General features: G+C 38.0%; 1 protein-coding gene and 1 long non-coding RNA gene across 5 annotated transcripts in view; one reads left to right on the forward strand and one right to left on the reverse strand.

Annotated features, from left to right (window-relative positions):
- Positions 1-14,342, reverse strand: part of LOC106883971 (uncharacterized) — a 239,096-nt gene that overhangs the window by 170,515 nt on the left and 54,239 nt on the right. The window contains exon 1 of one of the 3 annotated variants that reach the window (XM_089342788.1): positions 4,253-4,312. The exons of 1 other annotated variant lie outside the window; for it this stretch is intronic. The gene's annotated coding sequence lies outside the window, so the exon portion shown is untranslated. Of the gene's footprint in view, positions 1-4,252; positions 4,313-14,342 lie in introns of those variants that run through there. One more of the 3 variants, XM_089342789.1, reaches the window with a different exon arrangement.
- Positions 1-14,342, forward strand: part of LOC149130998 (uncharacterized) — a 95,808-nt gene that overhangs the window by 68,040 nt on the left and 13,426 nt on the right. The window lies entirely within an intron of this gene.

Here is a 14,342-nt window from a genome sequence, read left to right on the forward strand (position 1 = left end):
AAAACTAGAGAGTCACCAATCAGATTAATACAAAATTATTTTTATTATAAATGAAATTAAAAGCAAACATTAAAACATACATAGATATGCTTGCATGTCTACACATGTGTAACGAATACGATATTGCCTGGTGAAGTTTTTGGAATGTTTTGCATACATTCACAGCTCCATTAACAATTTGTAATTGCAATTTCTGAATTGGGTCATGTGTTTTCTTGGTCATGAATTGGTCACGTGTTTTCTTGGTTTATGAAGCCCGGTTTCTCAAAACAGGGTACTACTAAGATAGTTCGTTCGAAAACTGTCTCCCTAGCAACTACATGTATACCGTGTTTGCAAGCGTATGAGGCGTAAGATATTTTGAAATTAATGGCCATAAGAATGCACAAACTATACATACATACATTACATACACACACACATGCATATATACACATATACACACATATACATACATATATTACATACACACATGCATGCATACATACATACATACATATATACATATGTCATGTTTACAGGAAATGTGGGTTCGTTTTCTACGGACAGCTTTAGATTTTTTTTCTATCCAAAAGTTTTTTTTTAGCCAAATAGTTACATGCTTTTATTTATAGCTTTATCAGCTTCGAGATCCAGCACTAACAAAAAAAAATGTGTGCGTACGCGCGCGTTATTATATTACACTATGTTTCATTATACTGAATTATCTGATAAAATCAAATATTTGATATGGAACCTTTTTATATTGAGATACACAAGTAAATCCAGGTGACAATGGCCCCACCCTCTGACTAACAGTTTAATGATTCACATCACACACATAAGCATTGACAGTCGTAGACATACTCACTCATACATACACACATTCAGTCACAGACATAAAACACATTTCCTAAGTCGTAGACTTAATCACTCATAAACACACACACATTCACAGTCGTAGACATAAACACACAATCATATTCGTATATATAAACAGATGTGCACACTCTTCGCCTATAGTTTACATGAACACACATACAGTTTCGCAATTGAGAGCAGACAGGCCAAAACAAAGACGTTTGTCAGAGAGAAAAGATTGAGAAAATGTCAGACGAAGAAATAGGGGACAAGGAGAACGAAGAGAAAGAGAGAGAGATGAAAGAGGGGAGAGACAGACGAACAGAAAGGGGAAACCATGGCAAGGAGTGAAAATAAAGGGCGAGCGAAGGCTATCAACTCCTGGCCTCGACATTGTTGAGACGAAGTTTAGAGATTTTTGCTGAGTTTTAAAATCAATGAAAATAGCATCAGCAGCATCACCACCACCATCATCATCATCATCATCATCATCACCATTACCAGCGTAGCTATCATCACCACCACGACAACCATCGCTACCACCACTACAACAATCACTCTCACTATCACCTATCGTCCACCGTCAATCGTCACCAACATCACCACCATGAGGTTCGCTACTGCCACCACCAACACCATCATCACCACAGGCACCACCGCCGCCACCGCCACAATTATCGCCATTATCACCAACACCAAGACCGCCATGGCTCGTTCAGAACTGACCCGGAGGCTAAAGAGGCTAAAGAACAATAATTGCAATACATCGCTACCACCACCACCACCACCACCACCACCGCCGCCGCCGCCATCCTATTACCCACTTTAATCCCCGCCGCCACCGCCACCACCAGCTTTTGTTTAGTATATCTTAACCCTCTACTACAACTAGGACGACCACCACCACAACTATCACCGCAACCGCCAACACCATCCCCTTCACCACCACCACCACCATCACTGTTACTATTACTGTCACTGTCACGGCCCGTCACATCATTCATGCGCCACCACCCTGTCCCCCCCCCCAGCAAGCACCTTCGAGAATTCTGTCTCGTATCTCCCTTCTGACATTATTGCCTCATCTTTTCATTGCCCCGCCACCCCCACCCTGTCCACTCTTCAAACAAACCCCGCTCTCCGCCTCGGACTCAGCCACGACGTCACCAATCCTGCTACAAACACCCTTCTTTCTTTTTCTTTCTTTCTCTCTCTCTCTCTCTCTCTCCCGCCCTCTCTCTCTCTCTGCATCAGATACTTTTCAACGTCACAATTGATAGAATCTCGAAGCCTTGATACAAGAGAGAAAGAGAAAGAAGGAGAGACAGATGTAAAGAAATAAATTAGAGGAGGGAGAAGATGGGGGCAGGAGTGGAGAGGTGGGGGATGAGGGTAAAAAGAAAGAAAAAAGGTGAAGTAAGAGGAAAAGGGTATGTGTGAGTGAGGGATAGTAAGAGGAGGAAGGGGAGGACAGTTTGTATGACATGACAAACTTGAAACAGAACAGTGTCGATGTAAATGTCAGTGAGGTTACAATGATCTCTACTGCACATAAATGCATACACACACACACACACATAACACATATTACAAACACATACATACGTTATAAATATATACACACACACACACAACAAATACATACACACACCTTAATATAGCGAGATAAAACACGCCAAACATACATACATACATATACATCCCGCATATATACATGCTCCCTAATACATACAAATATACACGCACAGACACATGCGTGTCAGTTAATTTAGACAAATACACACTCGCGCGCATACATATCCCCTAATATAGACATAAACACATGCATACACATCATATTAAGCATTCATGCAGGCATACACACACGCATATATTAGAAGTAATATACACACACACTGAAATACACAATCATAAACACATATAGACAAGTAGGACACACGCACACACACACTCCTACATATACTGAGACACATGCACAGATACAACTTCACACACAAACACACGCGTGCAGATACACTTTCACAAGCGAACATACAAGTATAGAGAAGTGTGTATACGCGCTAAACCTGATGTTAAAATATAAACAAAAACAAGGTTTTTAACGTCTATCAAAGGTTGGGTCATAAACTAATCACAAAGCAAGGAAGAGTGGACAAACTTTCGAAAAATAGGGAAATCTTGGCGATCTTTCGATAGCAGTCCGAAATATCGGCCTTTTCCGTAAAAAGTGTCTTCGGCGATCTTTACCAAAGATCGGCCTTTTCCGTAAAAAGTGTTGGAGGGAAAGAGGGTTAGGGTTTGGATTAGGGAATTCCGTCCGTAACCGTAACCGTAACCCTAAACACTAATCCTAACCCTAACCCTAACCCTAAAACTTTAACCCTGACACTAAAACCCTAACCCTAATACCCTAGTGAAGATCGTGCGGGTGTTATGGAAAAGACCAATCTTTGGTAAAGATCGCCAAAGACACTTTTTTACGGAAAAGGCCGATATTTCGGACTAGTATCGAAAGATCGTCGAAATCTTATTGGAGTTTAATAATATGACTTCTCAACTCTTCAGAATGTTGACTTCGTTGTGAAAAATCGCTATTATTGGTGTTAATAAGGTGTAGAAATAGTTGTATGGTTAAGAGGTTCGCTCTTCTATCACTTGAGTACGTGTTCGTTCAAACTACACACCATGGGCAAGTGCCTTTTACCTTTAGTCTCGAGGTGGAATTTGATAGGCGGTTTTCGTGTCTATCGTCACCTGTGGTCGTGAATGCTGGGTAATGACCGAAAAAGTACGATCGCGAATACAAGTAGCCGAAATGGGGTTCTTCCAAAGGACTTCAAGAGTAACGTTACTCGACAGGATGTGGGCACAGAAATACGGATGGGTGGAAGAATGGATCGATGGAAATTCTGTAGACATCCTCGACTAATGATCGCTAAGGTGTGAAACTAGACCTGCGATAAAGGAATTCTCTTTCAATAAACCATACTTTATACTTTACAGCATTGCATTCAGTAGTCATTTCCTCATTTATTGACAAACAATGACTCTTTCCAACACACGCGCGCGCACAATGTTGCGAATTTTCATACATAAAAGTACCCCATAGCAAGTGCTCAATATAATAAAGCAATTCAAAAACAGTTCCGCATTTAAGTATGCCGGGGAAGAACGCAAGCTATATCCCTACATATTTAACAACAGGCACACACACATGAATACTTACATGGACGGACACATACGTACGTATATGTATATTTATGCATATATATATATATATATATATATATATATATATATATATATATATATATATACACACACAGTTACATATATGTATTTCTCTCCCTCTCTCTATGTGTGTGTGTGTGTGTTGAAGAGCGTAGGCTCGAAACGTAAAAGACTTTCTCACCTTCACGGGCGTCAAACTAATACACCTGTTTGTTGTCTATACACTTGTCTTCGTCTTTTGTTTTTCTGTAAATTTCAACTATATATATATATATATAAATATATATGTATATATATATATATATATATATATATATATATATATATATATATATATATATACATACATACATACACACATTATATATATGCGTGCACACACATTCATAAATACTTACATACATGTATGCATGCACACATACAGGCTTTCGTGCCTAATCGCACAGCCATATATATACATAAATACAAATTCATACACCACATATACGCACAGTCATGTCATTGGGTAGAAACAATTAATTCAACGCGACCCATTTCAGCTAAATGCTATGAATAGGTGACACATCCGTGTGTGTGTGTGTGTTATTGTGTTAGTATGACGTCATATGCAGTGAGAGAGGTTGATTTGTTATATATATATATATATATATATATATATATATATATATATATATAAACACACATATATATATAAACACACACATATATATATAAACACACACACACGCTTAATTCTAATTACTTCGGCGTGACTGCTGAAAGCGAAAGACAAAAAAAAGAATAGACAATCCCTTCCCCCTACACACTTTTGAGTTACAATAACTGACATTTAGATGTTCTGAGGCACGTGCATAGCTGTGGGGGTCTGTGTGATTAAGAAATTCGCATCGCAAGCACCCAATTTAAGGTTCAGTCCCACTACGCAGCATCTGTGCAAGTGTCTTCTCCAATAACCCTGGGCTGACCAGTATCTTGTGATTGGATTTGGTAGAATGAAACTGCGAGAAACCTTTTAGATAAAGATATTCGCCATGATAGATAGCTAGCCACTACACATTCCCTTTTCTCTCTGCTTGCTTCTCTTCGTGTTTCTTTCTGTGTTCCTTTCTGTGGAAGAGCGTAGGCTCGAAACATTAAAGACTTTTACACTTCCCGAGTGTTATACTAATACATCTGTTTGTTTTCTACACCACCTGTCTTTTTTTTTTTGTGAATTCTCCCCCTATATATATATTATATATACATATACAATATTATGTATATATTATGTATATATATATATATATATATATATATATATATATATATATATACAGACACACACATATATATGTATGTATATATATATATGTATATCTTGTATTCCTAGCCTGGCTCCTTCCCCTTCATCCCCATCCCCCCTTTTTTTTCTCTGCCGCTCCTTCTCCCTGCTGTCCTTCTCCTCTGCCTGCTGCTGTCACGTGACCAGCGGCCAGTTCCTCTTTTTCTTCCTTTCTTAGACTGGTCCCTTAGCTGACCAGTCGCAAATTCTGTGTCTCCCTTCTCCATCGTTCAAAACATTTTCTAAGCGTTACCCACTATTCTCGTCCTCTTCGCCACAATGCCGTATTTTGCTCAACCGTTTGTCCTCGTCCACCGTCCTAAACCACACTGTGTCGTTTTGCTCGTTTTGTTTCGTTTTGTTTGCTCTTGTCCGTAATTCTACGCAAGAAAACTTTTTTTTTTTGCGGGCACCGCCAATTGGGAAAGGTGCGAAACTGAAAAGAACCATCGGTCGATAACTGATGAAGGATTATGGACTTTCTGTTTATCTCACGTTTATTTTTACATTCGGTATACGTTATGTCGTTTGTTTATATATGTTTTTCATTTATCAAGCAATGGAACACAACACATCGAATTTGTATATACATATATACATACATACATACATACATACATACATGTCTCAGCATGGCCGCAATCAGTGTTAGTTTATTTACATCTCCTTAATAAGCGGTTCGGCAAAACAAGTACTGGATTCCCATGCCGTTTTTGCCTTCCAAATTCACTCACAATGCATTAGTCTGTCCAAGGTTATTATAGAATAAGACACTTGCCGAAAGGTGCCGTTCAATGGGAGTGAACCCGAAACCACTCGATTGCCAAGTGAGCTTCTTACCCACAAAGTCATCATACCCATGACTAAATATAGTTTCATGATTATTAATTTATTAATCCAGTGATATTTCTAGTTTATCGACAACGTGGTTGTTTGTTTAATGTGAAGGACGTTTTCGCATTGATTTTTTTATTTCTTACCACCACCACCACCATCATGGCTTTCAGTCAGAATCATAATGGTAGGAGGTAAAAATAATAATAGTTTCAACGAGTGAAAATAGCATCAGCTTTTAGTCATATTCACGGCAAGTCGACACAAAACAAACCAGCGATGACATTAATAACGTTGGTGAGCAAGTGAAACTTCATTATTGATCGAAGCTTATAAAGCAGAAATTATTGATATTTCGCAGTATCTTTTTTTTCTTCGGCATTGAACGTATTTCGTTGAAATAATATTTCTTTCTGGAATTAAATGTCAAAACTAGTGTAGAGTAGTTATATCTTGTATTGGGGATATATTTAAACTTCAATCGATGCTTTTTTGTCCTTCACCTTAAACACAAACAGCCTCGTTATCGATAAACTAGAAAGATCACTGGATTAATTCATTAATGATTATAAACTATATTACTAAGTTCAAACATGTTTCTGTGCTTTGAAGTAGTTCGCTTAGTAGACGTGCAGTTTCGAGTTCTGTCCGTGCGGCACTTTTTTTTTTTTTTTGCTATGGCCCAGGACCAATCAATGACTTGTGAGTGAATTTGATAGAAGGAAACTGTGTGGAAGCCCTTCACCTTGACGGGTTTAGTAGGACTTCAGCACTTATTTTTAAAGCTTAGTACTTATTCTTTCGGTGTCTTTTACTGAACCGCTAAGATACGACGACGTGAAGAAACCAACCCTGGCTTGGTGGGGCACAAACACAAAAACAAGGGCATACACGCACACAGTTATATATGAATATATATGTGTGTGTGTGTGTGTGTGTGTGTGTGTGTGTGTGTGTGTGTATACACCTTCTTGACTTACGACCGAATTCCATTCCGACTGACAGGTTGTAAGTCGATCTGGTTGTATGTCGGATTTATATTTTTCAGTAGCAGGGTCAACAGTTCCAATAAGTAGTAGCAGCGGAGACACGAACAGAAACAGCGGCAGCACCATCGCCAGTGATAACAATAATAACATCAACAACATCAACGACAGTACCCCTAACGGAAATAGTAGCAGAGCCTCGCTAATGATAACTCTAACAACAATGTCAGTGCCTCCATCAGCGACGATGATCATAACTACAACAGCACCATTACGGACACCAGTAGTAACGGCACCGACACCATCGGCACATCAACAAGCGCCAGTACCAACAACAGCGGTAGCAGCAACGCCAATACCAACAGATACAGCACTGGCAACACCTGAGCACGGAGATACATCGGTTGCTCCGATAACATTTAATCAACGCCTCTCCAACCACAGATTCTCCTACAGGATACCGGAAAGGAGATGCGTTACATCATTAGCCAACTATGTATGGTAGCTGAAGAACGGCGGGACTCCACACAATATCATGGAGAATCCTAGAAAATCCAGGTCCCTACATAAGCGGGACCAAGTGTTGTAAACTGTGCATTGTGGAGGGGGCGAGGATACTAAAGGACTTCCTCGACCCGGGGAACATCCTCAACCCCAGGACGGTTTGGGATCTGATGATACGCCGTAAAGCTAAGCGCTCTATGGACGTGAAACCCAGGGTAAACCTACAAACCGATCCTATCTAACTTTATATATATAGGCAGGTGGTTTTTTTACTCTTCTCTACTGTTTTTTGTTCTGTGTGTATCAAAAATATCGCTATCAATCTGGAGTAATAATTTGTAGTTTTGAAATCAGTAGTTCTTTGACTGCTATTTCTGAATTCTCAGTATGTTGGAGAAGCAGGTTACTGTCAATCCCTATATATTTATGATTATAAATGTTTTTTACCGAAAAGGTTTTTTCATACTGAGCTACCCGGCAAAATTGTTAATTATTAATTTTATTACTAATTGACGATTCCCTGCCCTGCATATCTATAACTTTATATATATATATGTGTGTGTGTGTGTGTGTGTGTGTGTGTGTGTGTGTATGTATATATATGTATATATATATATATATATATATATATATATATATATATATATATATATATATATATATATATATATATATATATATATATGTATATATATATATATATATATATATATATATATATATATATATATATATTGTAAGTATAGTATGTAGAAAGAGTTATAATCCAAGGTGTGTCTTCATGAAGCACATCTGCGTATTCCGGTTTTTCTAAGTATATCCGGAGATGTTTTTGCTCAATATGAGAAGCGAAAACACTGTAGAATACTCGAAACTGAATTTCAAAGTAGCGATCGGCATATAAGACCATATAAAATCATTACACCGAATATGAAATCGATTCGAACAGGAATTGAAGAGATTGAAAATTGACAGCCAAACAGAACATCCCAAAATTCTTGAAGGCGGTGCCCTAGCATGGTCACAGACTGAAAGGAAAGGAAGAAGACAAACACATACACATGAGTATATATAAATATATATGCGTGTGTGTGTGTGTGTGTGTGTGTGTGTGTGTGTGTGTACACACATATTGCACAGAGAGAGGGGTTGTAACTTTAAATAGAAGTAAACGAGAGAGGAAGGTGGGTGGCAACGAATTATAAATGAGAGAAGAGAACAAGAACGAGAGAAATAAAGTGGCACACACACACACACACACACACACACACACACACAATGTATCGACCAAGGCGCTTGCTTGCAAATAACATATTGCGACTTCGTGACACAAACGTAAACTACTTCATATTGAAGACGTGTAACAAAAGATCTGCTGGATATTATAACTTTATAACTGACCCTCACACTCTCAGTGTTTACTGACGATAAACTCATCCAATGACCTTTCTATCCTCTCACTCTTCACTCCACACCCACCATTTTTATAACTTCTCCTTTACTTCCTTATTAACACAGCTGCAATAATTAGATGGCCAGCTGCTGGCTTTGTAAGCCATCTGTTTACTCAAGCCCAGTGTCTCATATCTATTTAGAGGTGAGACAGTAGGCTTACATCACTACTACTACCACCACTTTCAGCCGACGTTGCCAGGTGCCGCTGTTGTCTTTTGAAATATATTAAAAGTCACCTCAGATCTGTCGTCCTGAAGCTTGGAGTGTGAGTGTAGATGTATAAGGGTGGGAGACATCTAGACATATAGAAGGCGGACACAATGACAAGCGACCGAAAAATAAATAAATGCATAGCTCTATTAATTGAAGTTAATTTCCATATTTGGAGCAAACCATCTCACGAGCGACATTCCTTGTCGGTCTGTCATTGATAAATCAATATAGAGAAACTTGTGAGTGTCTGAGTGTGTATTTATATGTACATATGTGAATGCTTGGGTCTGTATGAACGTGAAAATTTGTGTGTGCGCACCCGTATACGGCAAGGAACTGACGATGTTTATGTTACAGACGTTATACAATAACATGCATTAATGTACATACATAAAAGCTTACATCTTGTCATTATTAACGCATATATGTATATATATATATATATATATATAAAGTTGTTGTATATTGTCAACTTAATGTGACAATCCCAATAAGGGAATATACTACTGCTGTTTAGCCCTAGGAAGCTGGACCGCTTCCTGTCGGCCTTGACACATTTACTGTGTCCTTATGTTTGCGAGGGGGAGACAAACTCCTCCACCCAGCCTAGCCAGCATTCAGGGACATGTTTCTGAGTCTTTGCTCGTCATCAGCCTGAAGTAGCATGACCAGCTGGTTGAAGAAGTCTGTCAACCTCTCGCAAACATATATAATTACAGTGAAATATATTCACTGATTACCATATATATATATATATATATATATATATATATATAATACACATGCATGTATGTGCCTATGTGTGTGTGTGTGTGTGTATATATATATTCATATATATATACCTTGCAAGTTTACTTTGTTAGTTTCCATCTACCAAATTCACTCACAAGACTTTGGTCAGCCCGGGTCCTATTGTAGAAGACACTTGCCCAAGGTGTCAGATGGTGGAATTGAACATGGAACCTTGGAGCTGCCAAGCGAACTGCTAACCACACAGTCACGTGCCTATGCTACAGAAAATAGATAAATAAAACCAGAGACATTGCGAGAGGTGAACCACAAACCCATATACTAAACCTACAATTGCAAAGAATGAAACCTAGTAACCGTATTGTGTACCAAGAAAGTTTTGGACAGGAAAAATAACGCCACAACTCCGTCCCAAACCATTATTCAGGGCACAGTTAATGGAGGCAGAAGACAAGCAGACTGAACAAATCCTTGGTTGACAACATCAAGGACTGGACAGGTCGCAACACAGCGAGACATGTTTCTGGTATAGCTTGTGATCTACCTTAGTTCAAAGGATATAGTTTGTGATTTACACCAACTTTTTGATTTACATTTAAAATTCATCTATTTACTCGACTTCCATTTGGTTTGGTATGTAAACCAAAAAAACTTTCATGTTTTAAACACTTTTAGTTCTGAGCCCATTGAAAGAAGTCGCGAGAGCAAAAGAATTTTACACACAGGTTGTTCGAGATGAAGAAGCTGCAGCAGAATTTCTCTGATGCTATGAACTCCTTGAACATGGAAATATTAATCCATGCAGCAAATCTGGAGGAGAAATGGCGGTAAAACAAAGAAAGATAAGAGGTGAAGCCCATCCTGTTTTTGATCAAGAGCTAGTCTAGATTTAAGTTGCTGTAGATCACAATGGCCATGTAGATCACATACTACACCGGTACCCACAGTGAACCTGCACTGCACGACAGAGAACAGGGGCCAGTAGCGACAGCTGACTATGAAAGCGTCTAGAATGGAAACCAAACGACTAGTTGCATTACATGAGGGATCTTAACGATGTACTAAGAAGGATCATGTGAAAGCCGTCCTGAAAGTTAACGGCGCAGGCGTGGCTGTGTGGTAAGAAGCTTACTTCCCAACCACATTGTTCTGGGTTCAGTCCCACTGCGTGGCACCTTAGTCAACTGTCTTCTACTATAGCCTTGGGCCTACCAAAGCCTTATGAGTGAATTTGGTAAACAGAAACTGAAAGAAGTGACACATTTTTCCATTAAAGTCAATGCAGAATTACAGATAGTATTTATGGAATTTTGATTTACTGTCGGGTGACTTTTGCCCAACCCTGTATGTATGCATATATATGTGTGTGTGTGTGTGTGTGTGTGTGTGTGTGTGTGTGTGTGTGTGTATGTATATATATATATATATATATATATATATATATATATATATATATATATATATATGTGTGTGTGTGTCCAACCCATGCTAGCATGGAAAGCGGACGTTAAACGATGATGATGATGATGATGATGATATATATGTATATATATATGTATATATAAATATATAAAAGGATAAAGAGAGCAATGGTAAAGTTGGAAATATATTTTATGGATAGAGTCTTACAGCTGTTTCAGGGAGACAGAAATAGTAAAGGAATCGATTATTATATCCATAAGCGGAGAGTTATAGTAGGAAGTGAGAGTGAGTGTGATGCGCTGAAAAAAGAAAGAAAGAACAGTACTTGGAGTGTAGCTTCATTCCAGTAGTAAGTATCTGTGTAAAATAATCCTTGTGGGAATTTTCCGGAGATAGTTGCTACAGCAAAGGCTGAAATAGCAGAGGTGGATATATGCTATATCGTGTCCGAGGTATATTGCTTGTGTTTACTTGAAGGATGTCTCAAATCAAGTATATTATATATATATATATATATATATATATATATATATATATATATATATATATGTATGTATGTATATGTTTGTGTGTCTCTGTTTGTCCCCCACCATCCCTTGACAACTGATGTTAATGTTTACGTCCCCATAACTTAGCAGTTCGCCAAAAGAGACTGATATAATAAGTACTAGGCTTACAAAGAATTAGTCCTGGTTTCAATTTGTTCGACTAAAGGCAGTGCTCCAGTAAGGCCGCAGCCAAATGACTGAAAAAAATAAAAGAATAGGAAAGACAGTTTCACCTATAGGTGCAGGCATGTCTCTGCTTTTAAGAAGCTAACTTTACAACAACTTGGTTTCGGGTTCAGTCCCACATCACAACACCTTGGGGGAAGTGTCTGCTACTATTGTCCCGAGTCAATCAATACCAATGAATTTAATAGACGGAAACTATACAGAAGACCATCGTATATATAAATATGTGTGTGTCTGTTTGTGTTTGTCTCCCATCCCATTGTTTGACAGCAGTGCTGGTTTGTTTACTTCCCAGTAAATAAGCCATTTCGGTAAAAGAGACCAATTGGATAAGTACCAAACCATAAAATAAATACTACATCCGAATTGTTTGGTTAAAACTAAACCTTTCAAGGTAACCGCCAACCTGTTCACAGTCCAATGACTGAAACAAGTTCAAAAGACATAACTTAATGATTCATTCAGTGTGGATTGGTACAAATATATATTTGTGGTTTTGTCACTGTTTTATTCTTTTATTTGTTTCAGTCAGTTGACTGCGGCCATGCTGCAGCACCACCTTTAGTCGAGCAAATCGACCCCAGGACTTATTCTTTGTAAGCCTAGTACTTATTCTATCGGTCTCTTGTGCCGAACCGCTAAGTTACGGGGACGTAAACACACCAGCATCGGTTGTCAAGCGATGTTGGGGGGACAAACACAGACACACAAACATATACATACATACATACATATATATATATATATATATATATATATATATACGACAAGCTTCTTTCAGTTTCCGTCTACCAAATCCACTCGGAAGGCTTTGGTCGGCCCAAGGCTATAGTAGAAGACACTTGCCCAAGGTGCCACGCAGTGGGACTGAACCCAGAACCATGTGCTTGGTAAGCAAGCCACTTACCACACACACACTCCTGTGCCTGTTTACAAATTATCTTTAAAAAAATTTTTTAATGTGTCATATAGATGTAATTTTTGACACTGAATCTGACTTTGTTATTCATTTCTTCGAGAAAAAATTTTGCAAAAATGTTACGGGTATTCAAAGTTTGATAATTTTCAGAATTATTTGCCAATCAGAAAACAGCATGTTCGGTGCCTCTTCCATCATTAAACTAGGATTTTATAAAATAAATTATCTTTTTCATATCTCCTTTTCTTCTTTGTTGGCATGTGCAGCATCTTTGGTTACTATGGAAACAGTTCTTCGCAATCAGCTATACAACACTTGGTGCTTCTTTGCTTTGGTTACTATGGAAATAGAGATTTGCACTACAGTAAAATACTCGCTTCTGATTGGCTAAAATACCCAAATTTTGCAAATTTAAAAGGCTAATAACTTTTTGATTGTGGATTTATAGGGAAAATGAATTTCATTTTCATAATTAGTATACAAAACTTAATCCATATTCCAAATTTGAAAAGCATTGGAACAAAATTATGATCAGTGACAAAAACTACAAAGACCTGAAATCTGTGTCTTTATTTTACCAACATGAACTAAGATAAATAAATGTGATGATTCCATAGTATGGTTCTCTGTGGACAACTCATGTCTTACACTTCCTTATGATACAAAGCTAAGGGAGGTAACTGAATCAATTGGTCTTAAACTATGAGATATGAATGAGTTCCACAATTCTTTTTATGGTGGAATAAAAAAAACCTATAAATGATTATATTGTGTACAATATTAGAGTACTTTATGGTTATCTCCCCCCCCTTAAAAAACTGGGTTATCTCCTCCCACTAAAAAAGATGTTTAACCCTCAATACAACAAAACAAAACAAAATGAAAAATTAATAAACATGAAAAGTGTTGAAGTATTGAATCAAAAGGATCTAACCCTTTTAATCCAATCTCTTGTCGCCACATAAACTCAACTTTTTAGTGGGAAGATAACCCAATTTTTTAATGGGGTAAGATAACCAAAAAGTACCAAAATTGGTTTCTAATTTTGGTACAAGGCTAAAGTAATTTGGAGGAGGGGGTAAGTTGATTACATGGACTCCAGTAATCAACTGGTATTCATTTTATTGACTCCG

Source organism: Octopus bimaculoides, chromosome 26 (assembly GCF_046866305.1).
Source record: "Octopus bimaculoides isolate indiv1 chromosome 26, ASM4686630v1, whole genome shotgun sequence".
Classification (NCBI taxonomy): domain Eukaryota; kingdom Metazoa; phylum Mollusca; class Cephalopoda; order Octopoda; family Octopodidae; genus Octopus; species Octopus bimaculoides.